General features: G+C 28.8%; 3 long non-coding RNA genes across 5 annotated transcripts in view; 2 read left to right on the forward strand and 1 right to left on the reverse strand.

The window, feature by feature from the left end:
* LOC117130221 overlaps window positions 1-13,369 on the forward strand; it is a 27,283-nt gene extending 13,914 nt beyond the window's left edge. The window contains exon 2 of the long non-coding RNA XR_004453665.1: window positions 13,107-13,369. This is a non-coding gene — a long non-coding RNA (uncharacterized LOC117130221). The remainder of the gene's footprint in view (window positions 1-13,106) is intronic.
* On the forward strand, window positions 8,231-10,883 carry LOC117130219. Of its 3 annotated transcripts, none has more exons than XR_004453663.1 (4): window positions 8,231-8,361; window positions 8,432-8,521; window positions 8,604-8,672; window positions 8,750-10,883. It is a non-coding gene; the product is annotated as an uncharacterized LOC117130219 (long non-coding RNA). The 3 variants fall into 3 exon arrangements; XR_004453662.1 differs by lacking the exon at window positions 8,231-8,361 and having other exon boundaries at window positions 8,750-8,795; window positions 8,884-10,883; XR_004453661.1 differs by lacking the exon at window positions 8,231-8,361 and having other exon boundaries at window positions 8,884-10,883.
* On the reverse strand, window positions 11,368-15,889 carry LOC117130217. Its single transcript, XR_004453658.1, has 4 exons — window positions 14,113-15,889; window positions 13,849-14,033; window positions 12,208-13,775; window positions 11,368-12,123 (listed from the first exon to the last, which is right to left on the reverse strand). It is a non-coding gene; the product is annotated as an uncharacterized LOC117130217 (long non-coding RNA).
* Between the last annotated feature and the right edge of the window lie 470 nt (window positions 15,890-16,359).

The raw sequence follows: 16,359 nt of genomic DNA on the forward strand, positions 1-16,359 counted from the left end.
TAGGAAAGTCGCTTCACGAGGAGTCAACACGTGTCCCGCCTCCTCGAAACACAGCGTTTCATTAAAGGAATCAGCGATCCATATGGGCTAAGTTTGTGAATGGGCTTTTCCGCGAAAACCTAAAAACTATTTTTTTACGCCAAAACCTCAAAAATGCATTTTCCCGCAAAATTGCAAAAACGTGTTTTCCCGTTAAAATTGCAAAAACGTGTTTTCCGCAAAAACCGAAAAACATGTTTTCATGCCAAAATCACAAAAAACTTCTTTTCACGCCAACACTCCAAAACACATTTTTCGACCAAAACACAAAAACCCGTTTTTTCCGCCAAAATTGCAAAAAAACGTGTTTTCCCGCCAAAACAAAAAAAAAAACGTGTTTTCCTACTAAAACCGAAAATCTCATTTTCCCGCCAAAGCTGAAAAATCTCATTTTCCCGCCAAAACCGAAAAATCTCGTTTCCCGCAAAACCGCAAAATACGCAAAAAGGCGTTTTCTTGCCAAAAACGTGTTTTCCCGCTAAAACCGCAAAAACAAGTTTTCCCCGCCAAAAACGCGTTTTCCGCCAAAACCGCAAAAACGCGTTTTACCGCCAATAACAAAATATCTTATTTTCTCGCCAAAACCGAAAAATTTTATTTTCCCGCGAAAATTGCAAAAAACATTTTTATCTCCAAAACCGCAAAAGACGTGTTTTCCTGCCAAAAACGTGTTTTTCCGCCAAAACCGCAAAAACGTATTTTCTCACCAAAATTGAAAATTTGTATTTTCCCGCCAAAACCAAAAAAAATCTCGTTTTCCCGCCCAGAACCGAAAAAATCTCGTTTTTCGCCAAAATCGAAAAATGTGTTTTCTCGCTAAAACCAAAAAAACTTTTTTTCCCGCCCAAACCGCAAAAAGAAAACTCGTTAATTTTGAAATAATTCTAATGTAAATATATTAAACTAAATAATTAAATGTAATATAGTTAAAATTAATATAAAACATATGATTAAATCAACACAAGAGTATTTTGGTAATTTGTTTACTAAAATCATTTGAATGGAAATGAAAATAAAAAAAACAAACATAAGATCCATATAAATGATTCATCTATATGAGCTATGAGGATGGACAAACAATTAATCACAAAAATCTGAATGAATCATTTGAATAGATCATACAAATAAATCATTTGGATGGAGATGACAAATGGTGAAACAAACAACCCCTATGTTATTACAAAATGGGTGGAGAATATTAACAATTCTATGAATGGTTCCATTGTATTTTGAGCATCCTTAATATCATTTGATTTAACATACATAAAATAAAAAGATTTCACAACACAAAAGACACTTTTTAAGAGGAAAATCTATACTAATAAAAGGAAGCTTTTGAGGCTCCATAGGGCGTCCACATCAGCGGTAAAAAATTCTTCTAAAAATGACATTTTGGCATTAACAAAAAATAAAAAGTAAATATACATAGAAAGAAAAATAAATAATAAGTAAATATACAACATAAGAAATAGAAATATTACATTAAACATTTATAGGTAAATATACAATATAAGGAAAAATAAATGAAAAGTAAATATACATTATAAGAAATAGAAATATTACATTAAACATCTATAATAATTTATCATCTAATATAAAAGCAAGAAAATTAGAATAAATAAATATATAATAAAAAATAAAAAATTATATTAAACATCTATCTGAAAAAATGTATCTATACTAATAAAATAGAGCTTTTGAGGCTCAATAGAGCGTCCACATCAGCGAAAAAAATATTTTGTAAAGATGACACGTGTCATTAGTAAAAAATAAAAAATAAATATACATATAAAAAAAAATAATAAGTAAATATACAATATAAAAAAAAATTATTACATTAAACAATAATAAGTGAGGCTCCATAGGACGTCGACATCAGCGGTAAAAATGTTTTCTAAAAAATCACACGTGGCATTAACAAAAAAAAAAAAATAAATATACATATAAAGAAAAATAAATAATAAGTAAATATGCAATATAAGAAATAGAAATATTACATTAAACAATAATAGGTAAATATACAATATAAGAAAAAATAAATGAAAAGTAAATATACATTATAAGAAATAGAAATATTGCTAAAAGATGACACGTGTCATTAATAAAAAATAAATATACATATAAAGAAAAATAAATAATAAGTAAATATACAATATAAGAAATAGAATTATTACATTAAACAATAATAAGTAAATATACAATATAAGGAAAAATAAATTAAAAGTAAATATACAATATAAGAAATATAAATATTACATTAAACTTCTATCATAATTTATCATTTGATACAATTAAGAAATGAAAAAAAAACTAAATTAAAAATCTATCTGAAAAATGTATAGTGAAATAAATAATAACTAAATACACAACATAAAAATAGAAATATTATATTTTATAATTATCGTAATATTAGAATAAATAAATGAAATATTAGAAAAAATAAATATTAAGTAAATATAGTATATAAGAAATAAAAATATTACATTAAATATATATCGTAATATTATCATTGATATAAAAAAGAAATTTAGAATAAATAAATATACAATAATAGAGATAAACAATAAGTAAATATACAATATAAAAATGGAAAACTAAATTGAGCATATATCTGAAAAATGCATAGTGAAATATAATAAGTAAATATACAACATAAAATATTAGATTAAACATTTATTATAATATTAAAATAACTAAATATAAAATATATGAATCTATACTAACAAAAATGAGCTTTTGAGGCTCCATAGATGACACTTGACATTAATAAAAAAATATATATGTATAAAGAAAAATAAATAATTAGTAAATATACAATATAAGGAACAATAAATTAAAAAATATAATATAAGAAATAGAAATATTACATTAACTGTCTATCATCATTTATCATTTGATATAAAAGCAATAAAATTAGAATAAGTAAATATACAATTAAGAAATGAAAAAAAAAACTAAATTAAACATCTATCTGAAAAATGTATAGTTAAATAAATAATAACTAAATACACAATATAAAAAATAGAAATATTATATTATACAATTATCTTAATATAAGAAAAAATAAATATAAATATAACAAAAAAATAAATATTAAGTAGGGAAATTGCCACAAATAGCACATTCATTGTACCACTTTTCATGTTTACACTAACCACTTTTACCATCACTTTTAATGAAGGGTAAAAGACAATTATACTCTTAGGGTTAAGTAATCTAGATTTAGGGTTTAGAGTTGAGGGGTGGGATAAGGTTTTTGGAATGTGAAAGTTTTCTAATAAATATATAAATAAATACTTAAAAAAATATAAAACATAGTTTCAAACATAATTTTCGTTTTTCAAAAAAAAAATGTGAAGAAAGAATAAAAAAAAATTCGAAAAAAAAGTTTCAAAAAAAAATTTATAAAAAAGTTCGAATTTGAAAAACTATAATTCAAAAACAAAATTTTTTTTTTAATTTATTTTTTTATTTAAATAATGATTTATTATATATATGAATAACAAGGACATAAGAGTCTTTTGCCACTTAATGAAGAAAATATTTTTGAAAATGTCTTTTTAGTGGTGGTAAAAATGAAAAGTGGAAAACATGTAATTTCCACTATTAAGTAAATATAGTATATTAGAAATAAAAATAATACATTAAATATATATCGTAATATTATCATTGATATAAAAGCAATAAAATTTAGAATAAATTAATATATAAAATAAGAACGATAAACAATAAGCAAATATACAATATAAAAATGGAAAAAACTAAATTAAACATATATCTGAAAAATGTATAGTTAAATAAATAATAAGTAAATATCCAACATAAAAATATTAGATTACACATATATTATAATATTAGAATAAGTAAATATAAAATATAAAAAAATGAATAATAAGTAAATATATAATATAAGAAAGACAAAAAAATACATTAGACATCTATCTAAAAAATCAATAATTAAATAAATAATAAGTAAATATAAAATATAAGAAATAAAAATAATACATTAACATATATCGTAATATGAAAATTTGATATAAAATAAAAATAGTTTGATAAGTAAATATACAATTAAAAAAGTAAATACACAAGATAAGAGACAGAACAACTACATTAAACATCTATTTGAAAAATGTAGAATTTTACATTTTTATGACTTCCAAATATTTTATAAGTAAATATACAATATAATAAAAATAAGCATACAATATAAGAAATATACAATCTATTAAATAATATATTATATAAAAGCAAGAAAAATTAGAATAAGTAAATTACAATATAAGAAAAATAAGTAAAATACAATAATAAATGAAAAATCTATATCTCTCTAAGAATGTAAAATAATAAATTAGTATACAATATATTAAATAGAAATTATATTAAGCATACGTATTATAGAAAAGTAAATACATATAAGGAATAAAAACAAATAGAAACATATAAAATAAATATAAGTAAATATATAATATTACATTAAACATTTATAAATAATATTATCATTTGATATAAAAGTAAAAAAAATAGAATAAGTAAATATACAATATAAGAAAAATAAACAATATGTAAAATACAATATGGGATATTGCCACAAATACCACATTCATAATACCATTTTTCATGTTTACACTAACCACTTTACCTCACTTTTAATGAAGGGTAAAATACAATTATACCCTTAGGGTTAACTAATCTAGACTTAGGGTTTAGAGTTGAGGGGTGGGGTAGGGTTTTTGGAAAGTGAAATTTATGATTCTAATAATATATAAATACTTAAAAATATATAAAAAATTTTAAAAATAGTTTCAAACATAATTTTCGTTTTTCAAAAACAAATTTGAAAAAAATAAAAAAAAAATTCGAAAAAAAAATTCTAAAACTTTTTTTATAAAAAAGTTCGAATTTGAAAAATATAATTCGAAACATAAAAAAATGTAAAATTTCTTTTTATTTTTTTTTTTTTATTTTTTATTTTTATTATTTATTTTTTTATTATTTTATTATTCTTTTTATTTTTATTATTTTTATTATTTTTATTTTTTTATTTTTTTTTTTTTATTTTTTATTTTTTATTTTTTTATTTTTATTTTTTTATTTTTTATTTAAATAATAATTTATTATATATAAATAATAAGGGCATAAGACCATCCGCATCAGCGGTTTATGGGAGGGTCATGGGCTCGGGATCTTAGGCCCGATCAATTAAAAGAATATATAAAATGGGTATATATCGCTGAACCGGGCCTTAGTTATGAACCCGTAAGGGGCGAGTTCAAGCCACGCGTCACGCACAGATTGGCTGGTCGATTCCGCGTTGACGTTGTGGAAAGACCGGATTTCGCGTTTCTCTCCTCTCTCAAAAAAGCTAGGGTTTCTCATCCCTGCGGCGATCTTCGGTGCGACGGCGAATTTCGTAGGTTTTGTCCATCGCATCGACGACGGTCTCTGTTCTCGACGCTCTAAGGTGAGTATATATAGTTGATTAAATATGGATTAGAGTCGATTTGGGGGGTTTTTTCGAATTGCGAATTGTGTGATTCAAAATCGATTTGGGGGTTTTTTTTCTTAGGGTTCTTAATCGATAAGGGAGTTCGATTGAGAGTTCGTTTAATCATATTCCATCTTTATTATGTTTTAAGGTTCATTTCTTTGGGATCTAAATCGAATTGTGAAAAAAAAAATATTGGGGGTTTTTGGTGAGGGATCTAAATCGAGTAGTAGTATGTTTAATGGTTCTGTTCTCATCGATTTCTAATCGATTTTCCGTTCTTGGTTTGCATTTTTTTGTTTAAATCGTTAGGAAGGTTCGATTTCGGTTTGCATTTTTTCATTTTGTTGTGTTAAATATTGTCGATTTTGTGTGTTCTTGTGTGGTCATGCTCATGCTCTAAGAGTCATTTGGCATTTAGTAAATAATGTATTTTTGAAAATGTCTCATTAGTGGTGGTAAAAATGAAAAGTGGTACCATGAAAGTGGTAAACATGTAATTTACCCAAATACAATTAAGAAGTGCAAAAACTACATTAAACATCTATCTCAAAAAGGTATTGTTTTACATTTTCATTATTTAAAAACACAATAAGTGAATATTAATGCTAAATATTATAATAAGTAAATATAAAATATAAGAAAGAATAAATAATAAGTAAATATAATATATAAGAAATAAAAAATATTACATTAAATACATATCGTAATATTATCATTGATATAAAAGCAAGAAATTTAGAATAAGTAAATATAAAAAATAAAAAAAAAAGATAAACAGTAAGTAAATATACAATATAAAAAATGGAAAAACTAAATTAAATATTTATCTGAAAAATATATAGTTAAATGCAAAAATGTATATTTAAATAAATAATAAGCAAATATACAGTATAAGAAATATAAATATTACATTAAACATCTATCGTAATATTATCATTTGATTTAAAAACAAGAAAATTAGAATAAATAAATATACAATATTGAAAAATTCCCTTGGATAGCCATTTTTAAGTTTTTGCTACAAAATAGCTATAAATGATAAAAATAATCAAATTAAGTCTTATTAAAGAGTAAAAATACATTTATACCCTATGGTTAACTAACATAGACTTATGGTTTAGAGTTAAAGGGTGGGATTTTGAGGATAGGATTTCAAATTTTTAAAAATAAAAATTAAAAAAATTAATTTTTTAAAAATAAAAGAGACTATTTTTGTCACTTTCTTTATTGAATACTATTTTGTGACAAAAAAAACTTAAAAGATCTATTTGAGAGAATTGTCTTAGAAAAAATAAATAATAAGTAAATATACAATATAAGAAACGAAAAACTATATCAAACATCTATCTAAAAAATGTATAGTTTTCTGATTTTTTCTAAAGAAATATGTATTCACACATACATACAATTCAGAATTTGTTGTTGTTCAGAATACAACGTTCAAAAAAATAACTATATGGTTAACATTTGAAAATAAAAATAGCCCCGCACGTAGCGCGGATTAACTCCTAGTCTTTATATATAAAAGATGTTTTGCTCTCTCCTGAGGCTGCCACCTAGGATTCCACTTAGGAAAGTCGCTTCACGAGGAGTCAACACGTGTCCCGCCTGCTCGAAACACAGCGTTTCATTAAAGGAATCAGCGATCCATATGGGCTAAGTTTGTGTGTGGGCTTTTTTTAATTTGGCACAAGAAAAGCAGCCTGATAGCAGTCAACCCTAATAGCACAATGTTCATCTCCGTTATTTGTTCTTCGTCATCTGATCTTCTTTTTCATCGACCAAAAACGTTACCAGTTACAGATTCGTCTCATTAAACCTCTTCTTAACTCCATCAACCACGATCTGGTCTTGAATGTGAACTTCTCTTCTCCGAGGCGGTGTCACTGCGAATATAAAAAGTTAAGCCTTCCTCTTATCAAAACCATCTTCTCGATCTGTTGAACCAACAAAGTAAAGTTATTTTCACATAAATGGCTAACTCGAAAGTTCTTATTTCTCATTTGAAATCTGGTAAATTTTCTTCTCCGGTTGAGGTTAGGTTGATGCGTTGACTTCCTCTGCCTAGAAAAGGGAAACATGAACGGTTAGTGGCTACACTCAGTCAATTCGTCTGGACTTCTTCTTAAATCGTTATGGGCGTCAATATGCTTCTCCTTGAAGCCAAGGTTGCTCCGGCAATTTAGAAAACAAACTCAAGTTTTTTCTGTAAGATTTACAAGTAACGTGATCTTAATTAATTTGTGATCTTAGTCATACGATGTTTGCTTCTTCATTTTGTTAAGCTCCTCGGTCTTTTTAATCTGACAATGGCTCGAACAAATGCAGATGATGATTTAAAGTCAAAGTCTTTACAAGCTGAGTTTGGCGAAAAGAGGAGCTTTGGTCGCGGTTTCTGTATTACAGTCAAGAGATTGCAACATATAAAAAAATTACTAATGCTCTGCTTCATAGAAGGTATGAAGCTACATATGGAGAAATTCAATGATGGTATTGTACTAAGATAAAGGCTCCTTAGTATATTGAAACGAGAGTCTATAGTGGGGACATGTAAAGTTCCTATGTTATAAATACCATTTGAGTCAAATATCATATGTAAATTTTTTCCTTGAGTCGATTTTAGTTTTCAACAATGTTTTAGTTTTAAAAAATAGATTATTGTATGATAGTTTTAAGCAATCTGCAGGATATTACTGAAGAAAACAAATCTCTTCCATGCCCAACAGAGTGGTTATTCCGTGTTGATATTGTTAATAAATGGAAAGAGTCTAACGGTTTCAGTGCTGCCCAGATGTTTAGAGAATATCAAGATGTCTGATACGGCCTTACTGGTGAGAAGAGCATTGTCTTTAAGCCAATATACTTTGTTTATGGATCTTCAATAGATTCTTTTGTGAAAAGGGGGATTAGAAGTCTTTTGGTTCAATGGAAAATTAGCTCAGCAGTCCAGTGAGAAAGTGTTGAATGATGCAATGAAACCATCACAAAACAGTAAGTAAATTGATAAGTTTCTGACAAAAAACTGTGAATCAAGAATAAAATTAAATAACTGTATGATAATATGACGTATCAGGTTCTGCTTATGTCTATGAAAGCTGGCGTCGAACTGAATCTAACCGCTTCTTCACACGTCTTCTTAACGGTACAGTTTATCTTTACGATTACGTTTAAGTTCTTCTTGATCATGAAGAGTTGATGACATAACATGAAAATTAATAGCGTAGGGCAGAAAAGAATGGCATGTGGAAGAAGCTTCATTGTTAAAGTACTACTATAAATTGCATTCTCATTGAGTTTCTTGCATCGTAAGTAATATATTTCTCAGTAACATGGTATGTTTTTGGATGATCCAGACCAGGTCACCTTCTACACTCCTGGGCGTGACAAGTCAGATAATAGGAAAACAAAAGCTTGCTACATGTCTCTCTAAGGTAGTTTTGTTTCTTCCTGAATTGGTCTAAACAAGCAGAAGAAGGCTAAGGGAAACCGGAACATTATCTTCTGGTTGGACACAGAAGGTAAACCAAATCAATTTTTTAACCATCTGAACTTTTTTTTCTAATCAAACTGGTTTTACTTAACGGGGTTATGATTTTGTTGTAATATCTTTAAGCGCTTGGAATGCATTGGATCGTTTGGTGCAAGAAAATTTTGATGTATAAGAAACCACAGGAGAAGAAGGTGGTCAAGTAAAGTGATGGAAGATCTAACTCCATTAATGGAGCTATAATAGGAGGAAGCTTTATGCTTGGATCAACAAGTCTCCACCCATAAATTTAGACAAGACAATCCGTTTTTTTTTTTTTTTGCAATTATTATTTGTTCCCAATAGTCCAAAAACTACCGTTGACGAAGTCTTTTTCTTTTGTATTTCTCATTCACTATAAATAAAAATTTCAAATTTCTTCTTGATTTTGCCTTTATGTGATAGATTAAAACAAAATATTTTGTTTGGTATGTACAAGCAAATGTTACTTTTATGTTAGTTTCGACTGCGATTAGCGTTTGATGTTGTTTGAAATGTCAATTTGATCTCTTTCTTTTGCAATGGTGCAACTGAGAAGTTTCATGCAGGCATAAAAGTATTCAAATCTGTTTTAAATTTGTGGCCAATATAGTGGATATTTACTCTTGGATATAGAGGAACTCTATTATAGAAGTATACATTGGAGCAAATCCACCTCTATAATAGAGATCTCTATTTTAGAGGAAAATATAGAGATATACATTGGAGATGCTCTAATATAGTGGATATTTACTCTTGGGTTGCAATAGCTAATGTGATTCACGATATTGGTTGCAAAGGGAACAATGGTACATGATCAAGCAACGGGCTATTGGTGGCCACGAGCCACATGAGCCACGTTAGTTGCATCAGTGATTTTACATAAAAAATTTTGAAGTGTGATTTTACAAGTTTTCTGAATATTAATATTACGTTTGAATCATTGGAAAATGGTAATAACTTTCATGAGAATAACAGAGCATAAACCCATATGAAATTAAGTTGTGAAGGTTTTAGGAAAATTGGATATTTAGTTCCAAAATAGAGCAACGATATTAAGATTTTTGTTTTTGTTAAAGAACAATGTTAAGATTTGTTATCATATAAATATATGTACTAATAGTGTTGTCATATAAACATATGTACTTATAGCAAATCACACTTCAAAAATGTTCAATTGTATAAAAAATGATAGGATACATATTTATTTGTGTATGTACATGACTTTTATCGTATCTCCCTTCAAAACTATAGTATGCAATAATGCTGACTTTCATTTTACTATTGAACAAACTTCCAAATACGTTCCAACTAAAAACTCTAACAATATGATTTCACCATTTATTTATAATATCCCATAAAATAAAATAATAAAATCAAAAAGAACTAAAAAATATCCTAACAAACAATGATTTTAATTCAAATGGAAATAATGTTTCATAAGCTCAAACCAACGAAAAGATCTAATCTCACAAATATTTTTTTTTTTGTGTTACCAAACTCAAAAACCAAAAAAATAATATGAAAACTAATGGAAAAGCAAAATGAGCAATTATACACAATCAAACATATAGTTAAAAAAGAGTAACACTATCTAATAAATAAAATAAAATACAAATAGCATACATATTACTATCTCCCAAATATCAACACACTTTTAAATAAAGCAAAATGGCATCGTAACATCGTCTCTTGCATTTTTTAATTAAAGAAATTAATTACAAAGTTTTGACGAACCGCAATACACAAGAAATCTAAAAATAACATATGATAATGGATTACCTCAAATAAATAAATTTAAAAAAAAAAAGAAAATACATCGTCGCAATAAAGATAAAATATTATATCATTCCAAGAACACAACAATATAATTATGCAATTTGGTCAACAACAGCTAATTCAGCTCTCGATATCATTAGATATTATATAAATAAAGATCACATGTAAATAATGTTTCACAAAAAGAAAATTATGCTTTTGAAAATAAAAATATGTCGATCTAAACACTTAATTACGTCAAAATCCCGCGCGAAGCGCGGGCTTGCCCTAGTATTGCATAACTAAGAGTTTATTACTTTCTCGCTTTCAACCTACATGAATTCTTAAGTTGGTGCATAATTACTCTGAAACTTGTTTTTTATCTAAAAAGTATTATTAAAATATAAATTGAAAATTGTTCATTCAATAATAAAATAAGCTACAAAATATCATTAGTTATGCAATTTTTGATAAAAGTAAAAATTACATTGAAAAAATGGAAACATCTTCTATTTTTAAACATCAAAAACTTCCTTGTTTAAAAAAGATGCGGGCATAACTTTATTACATTATATTAAGAAAACAAAGAAACTTGTCCTATGATAGCATCAAAACTTGGAAATGTGTAATACAAATATGACAATGGCCAGCCGAACAAATTAGTTAGCAGGTCCTCTTCGTAGGGCACAAAAGCATGTTTTTGAGAGTTCAGAGACTAATCGAAACTGATACGACGCATCTTACAAACAAGATTAGCCGTAGGGAAATCAAGTTCACTACCAGCGTCTGATTTCATCACATCTTTGAGCTCATCTCTTGGTGTAGCCAAACACGTCTGGAAAGTTGCAAGCACAGGCGGAATCGGCATGGACAAGGCTGCAAGCACATTGCTCAAGTACTCTATATCTACACACAGTTGCTGTGCTCCTCGGTCTGAAATGTATTGGATTCCTCTCAGTTGCTCCATGTACAGAGCCGTTGCGCCTTCTGCTACCTTGAACATCCACTCGGTAGCAAAGAACTGTGCGTCCTCGTTGTTTGAATCACCATTGGTTGAGATTCCTTCAGCTAGAGGCTCAAGCTGCTGAGGTAAAGTCAGGAGATATTATCCAACGCTTGTAACGTAAGCCTGAGGGTATGAGCTGAAGTTTGGTAGAGCAAACACAGTTTGTTCCTGCACAGAAGACCAGATTGGTAGGCAAGATACTTCCCCGAGTCTTTGCCTGACTTTTGATATGAGGATGTCATATACAAGTTTGTTCACTGTGTCCGCAGACGCAGCTACTCTCTGAGATTCCAAAGGCAGTACGTGGAACCTTGGATCTTTTGACTGCAAAAAAAAAAAAACAGCAAAAGGAAATGATACATATGAACAGTGTATATTTATTTATGAATCTTTGTCAATTAAGACTACCTGTTCCAACAGGTTTAGGAGTTTGCGAGCCTTCTCCGGAACATCAACCAACCGAATAGCTGCCACATCCAGGGAAGCTCATCCAGCCATAGACAAATCTCCAGCTGTTTGTTCACTTGTCAAATGTGACAGGTTCTGATCCAGATTTGTGCCAAATAGTGAAATAGACAAGCTGGAGTTTAGTCTAGCCAGAGTGGCTCTCAAAGAAGCTTCAAACACAGAAGACCTGCTCAAGTCAGCTTCTCACCGTCTTTATAGGAGCTTTCGTCTAATATTTTAAGCCTTCTGGTGTTGTCAATCGAGACATGGTAACATAAAACTGTCCATGGGTAAATACAGGCCGGGGAAGATATAAAGCTGACTTGCTTTAGGCTTTGGCCTTGACTTTTATTTATTGTCATGGCATAGCTAAGTCGGATTGGGTATTGCCGTCTACGAAGTTAAAAGGATGTATGCTGTCAGTTGGGCTTAGCTGTATCCTAGGGAGTAATATTCGTTCACCAACTTCTGGTCCGGTCATTTTTATCAAAAAAACAAAAAAAAAACTTCTGGTCCGGTCATAATCTCCACTTCGACAATCACCAAGCCATGATCCTGATTAACGTTGCGCAGTGAATTCAAAGGAGTAGCATGAATGTAGTTTACTCAAACCGTGCCCAAACTGATCCGATTCGATTGTATTTTATAAATTCCTTACTAACATTTTCTTGTATTCCTCCTGTGTATTAAAATAATTTTAAAATAAAATCTAAAAATTAAACCCGGGTGGAATTATTCATACGTTAGTCTCCCAATTAATCTTGAAATTTGAATAGTTACAAAACAACTAAAATTTTAATAAATCAACAATTCCAATTTAGTTATATAATTATAACTTTATTTTTCTTAATCTTAGGAAGATTGTGAATGAATTTACTTGTTCCGTAGTCATTTGTATCTAAACCGAAACATATAGTAAAAAAAAAACTAAATATTAGGAATTAGTAAATCAGAGTATTTCGGTTGGAATGTCACGTAAGATGATAACTCGAATAATACTGAAAGTCTGTATAGTAACTAATTATTTAAATATTCTATTATATCATTACTCAAAAGTTAGTTATAGGATGACAAAAAGTTTCCTTTTAGTATTGTTATGATTTCAACGTCAAAAGCCAAAAACGCAAAGGAGTAGCATGAATGGAGTTTACTCAAACCCTGCCCAATCTGATCCGATCACAATTCTAATGGATTTTCCACTTTTATTTCAGTTAAAAGAATTGAAAAAACTATATAAGAGGGAATAAATTGAAATAGTTTTTTTATTATTGACTGAAACAAAGATAATCAAAGTTGCGAAAGTACTGCAGATAAATAAGAAGTATTTAAACTTGGAACATGAAACCATAACTGCTGGTATCCACTTTCTTGGCCATCTTGGTAGATGAGTGGGTCCTCTTCTTCGCCGAAGCATCGCCTGGTTTCGCATCAGTATTCTTATCTGCATCACTACTGCCTTCTCCAGTTTCAACACGAACAGGAACCGGACCACCATCTGCCATGTCAGCATCATCACCATCGTTTCTCCCCTGATACATTCGGAAAGTGTTACATACTAACAGACATACATAGATAATCAAAGGTTCGCAAAATCACTCTTACCTTAACGACAAAGTCAGGAACTGGAACACGCTCATGCTCCTTAAGGATGCGGGTGATGGTGAGGTCTAATGGTGTGCAGTGAAGTTAAACGTGCTAACTCTGACCTGGAAGGTGAATGTTTTTCCTTCCATGTCTGTGATAAACAGCGGCACCTAAGAGTCCTCAGGATTTACTCCTTCCTCAGCCTGTTCGTCAGAATTAAAGCACCATGTATGTTAGCATTTATATTTAATAATCCTTTAAGAAGACTAATGCACATCTTACCAACACTGACCGGCTTCACTTGCTCGGAGGTTATGCAGCTTAGTCATCACACCATCAAAACACACGAATGCACCTTCAACTGTGCTGTCAGCGATTGCCAACTCCACACGATAACTGATGGAGTTTGCGGAAAAAATGAAGACGTCCATGCCTCTCCAAGGATAGAAATTAATGCCCTACAAACTTTCAGTTCTGAATTATTGCCTATACACTATCTAGCCCTTGACTAATTTGCCAATAATGATTTCAAGAATTTTAATCATATTTTTCTTCCTCCCAACAAGCTAGGCATTTCGAATCGTGACTGTGACCAGTTTTACAAGTGCATCACATCCGTCTTCTCGAAGTGGACTTTTATTTAGACGTCACCGTGCTATCACATACGAGTTCCTGGAGCTTTGTTTTCAAAATTTTAACATGTGTGTTATAGGTTTCTACGGCGTTACTTTTCTGATTTTATGATAAAGAGGTTTAAGACAGAATTTTTACATAAACTTTGGTTATGATCTGGTATCTGTATCTATTTATTTCAAGTGTTTATGCACCTCCCTACATGGAATCACTTCCAAAACAAACAAACAAAAATTAACTATATGATTTCCCTACTTATTTCTACCCAGAAACAAACTAATATCTTAAAACATGAACGGTTGTTATTGCAAAAAAATCAAACAGATTTATTAGTTTGATGGGATTTATTGTTTTCAAACTCTAGCATTTATAATATAGAATAAACACTTTAAAAATATAGTAGATCAAGATGAGATGGTCAACATTTTAAGGAAAACAAGTGAAGAAAGATGACTGAAAAGAATAAGAGAAATTCTTGGGTTCACCCTCTAGGTGAATCTATAGGTTCACCAACCAATGAAAATTGGTTATTTTATATACAAATTTTTTCAAAAAAGGAAACAAAATTTTTAGAATTTATTTTTTTTAAATAAAAGGATATAAAATACATAAAAAACGAATAATAACAATAAAAGATGATTTTTTTAATATTGTTAAAGCTGTTCATACTAAACACTAAATCCTAAACCCTAAACATGAAACCCTAAACCCTTGGATAAATCCTAAACCCTTGGGTAAAGAGATATTCCAACGGTTATGAGTTTATCCATGGGTTTAGGATTTACCCAAGGGTTTAGAGTTTAGGGTTTAGGGTTTAGGGTTTAGAGTTTAGTATGAACGGCTTTAACAACATTAAAAAATTCTTTTCTTACAGCAGCTACTATTTTTTTATTTATTTTTTATATTTTACCTAAGGGTTTAGGATTTATCAAAGGGTTTAGGGTTTAAGGTTTAGTGTTTAGGATTTATCAAAATTTGTTTATTACAATTAATATTTTACCATTAGATATATTAAAATAATATTCTAGATCGATATTCATATTTCAGTTTTTAACTATTACACGTAAAAAATATTATTAAGTACGTTTTTTTGAAAAGGGGTTGTATATTTTAAGTAGGTTATTGAAGTACTTTTTCTTTTTGTGAATTTATTTGAAATGAGATTTCGATCTTTTAAACTACGGTAATTTATGTTCTACACATAATTATATATTTTTTACGTAACTCTAAAATCTCGGACTTGATTCTTCATATTTTATTAGTTAATTGTGTTACATATAATAGAAATACTTACTTCAAACTTAAAATATAAAAAAATCAAATTTAAAATTAGTTATATATAATTTAATATACAAGAATTCACATACAAATAAAAATGATAAATGTAATAAATTTAAATATATTATCCGCGCGTAGCGCGGAGAAAGGATCTAGTTAAAATGATGACTAAATAACAAAAAAAGTTAATAACAAATCTATGTTTTTAAGTTTTATTTTCCTTTAAGTCTTGTTTATTGAAGTTTGATTAGTTATCGTTATCTTTTATTCATTCCATATTAAATAATGAAATATTTAAGATCTAGTTTTTTTTTTGTTTTAAAATAATTCTACAAGTTTTATACACTTGGATATCAAGTTAACAACAATGAAAAATTAGTCCCAAAGAGTTAAAAAAGTTATGGGCCCATACATATGAATAGTAGGAATGGGTCCATGACCGGCACTGATTGACCCAACTGCCTCCTTGGATCTTGGACCTGCTCATTAAACCTCTGAGTGTTATTTTCTTGTGAGAGAATTTTCTGCCATAAATAGAGATAGTCATATCATTATTAGATCATACTATGAAGGCATATGTGAAATTAAGAGCGGGTGGTTTTCAGATAACTATGGTTA

Source organism: Brassica rapa, unplaced genomic scaffold (assembly GCF_000309985.2).
Source record: "Brassica rapa cultivar Chiifu-401-42 unplaced genomic scaffold, CAAS_Brap_v3.01 Scaffold0363, whole genome shotgun sequence".
Classification (NCBI taxonomy): domain Eukaryota; kingdom Viridiplantae; phylum Streptophyta; class Magnoliopsida; order Brassicales; family Brassicaceae; genus Brassica; species Brassica rapa.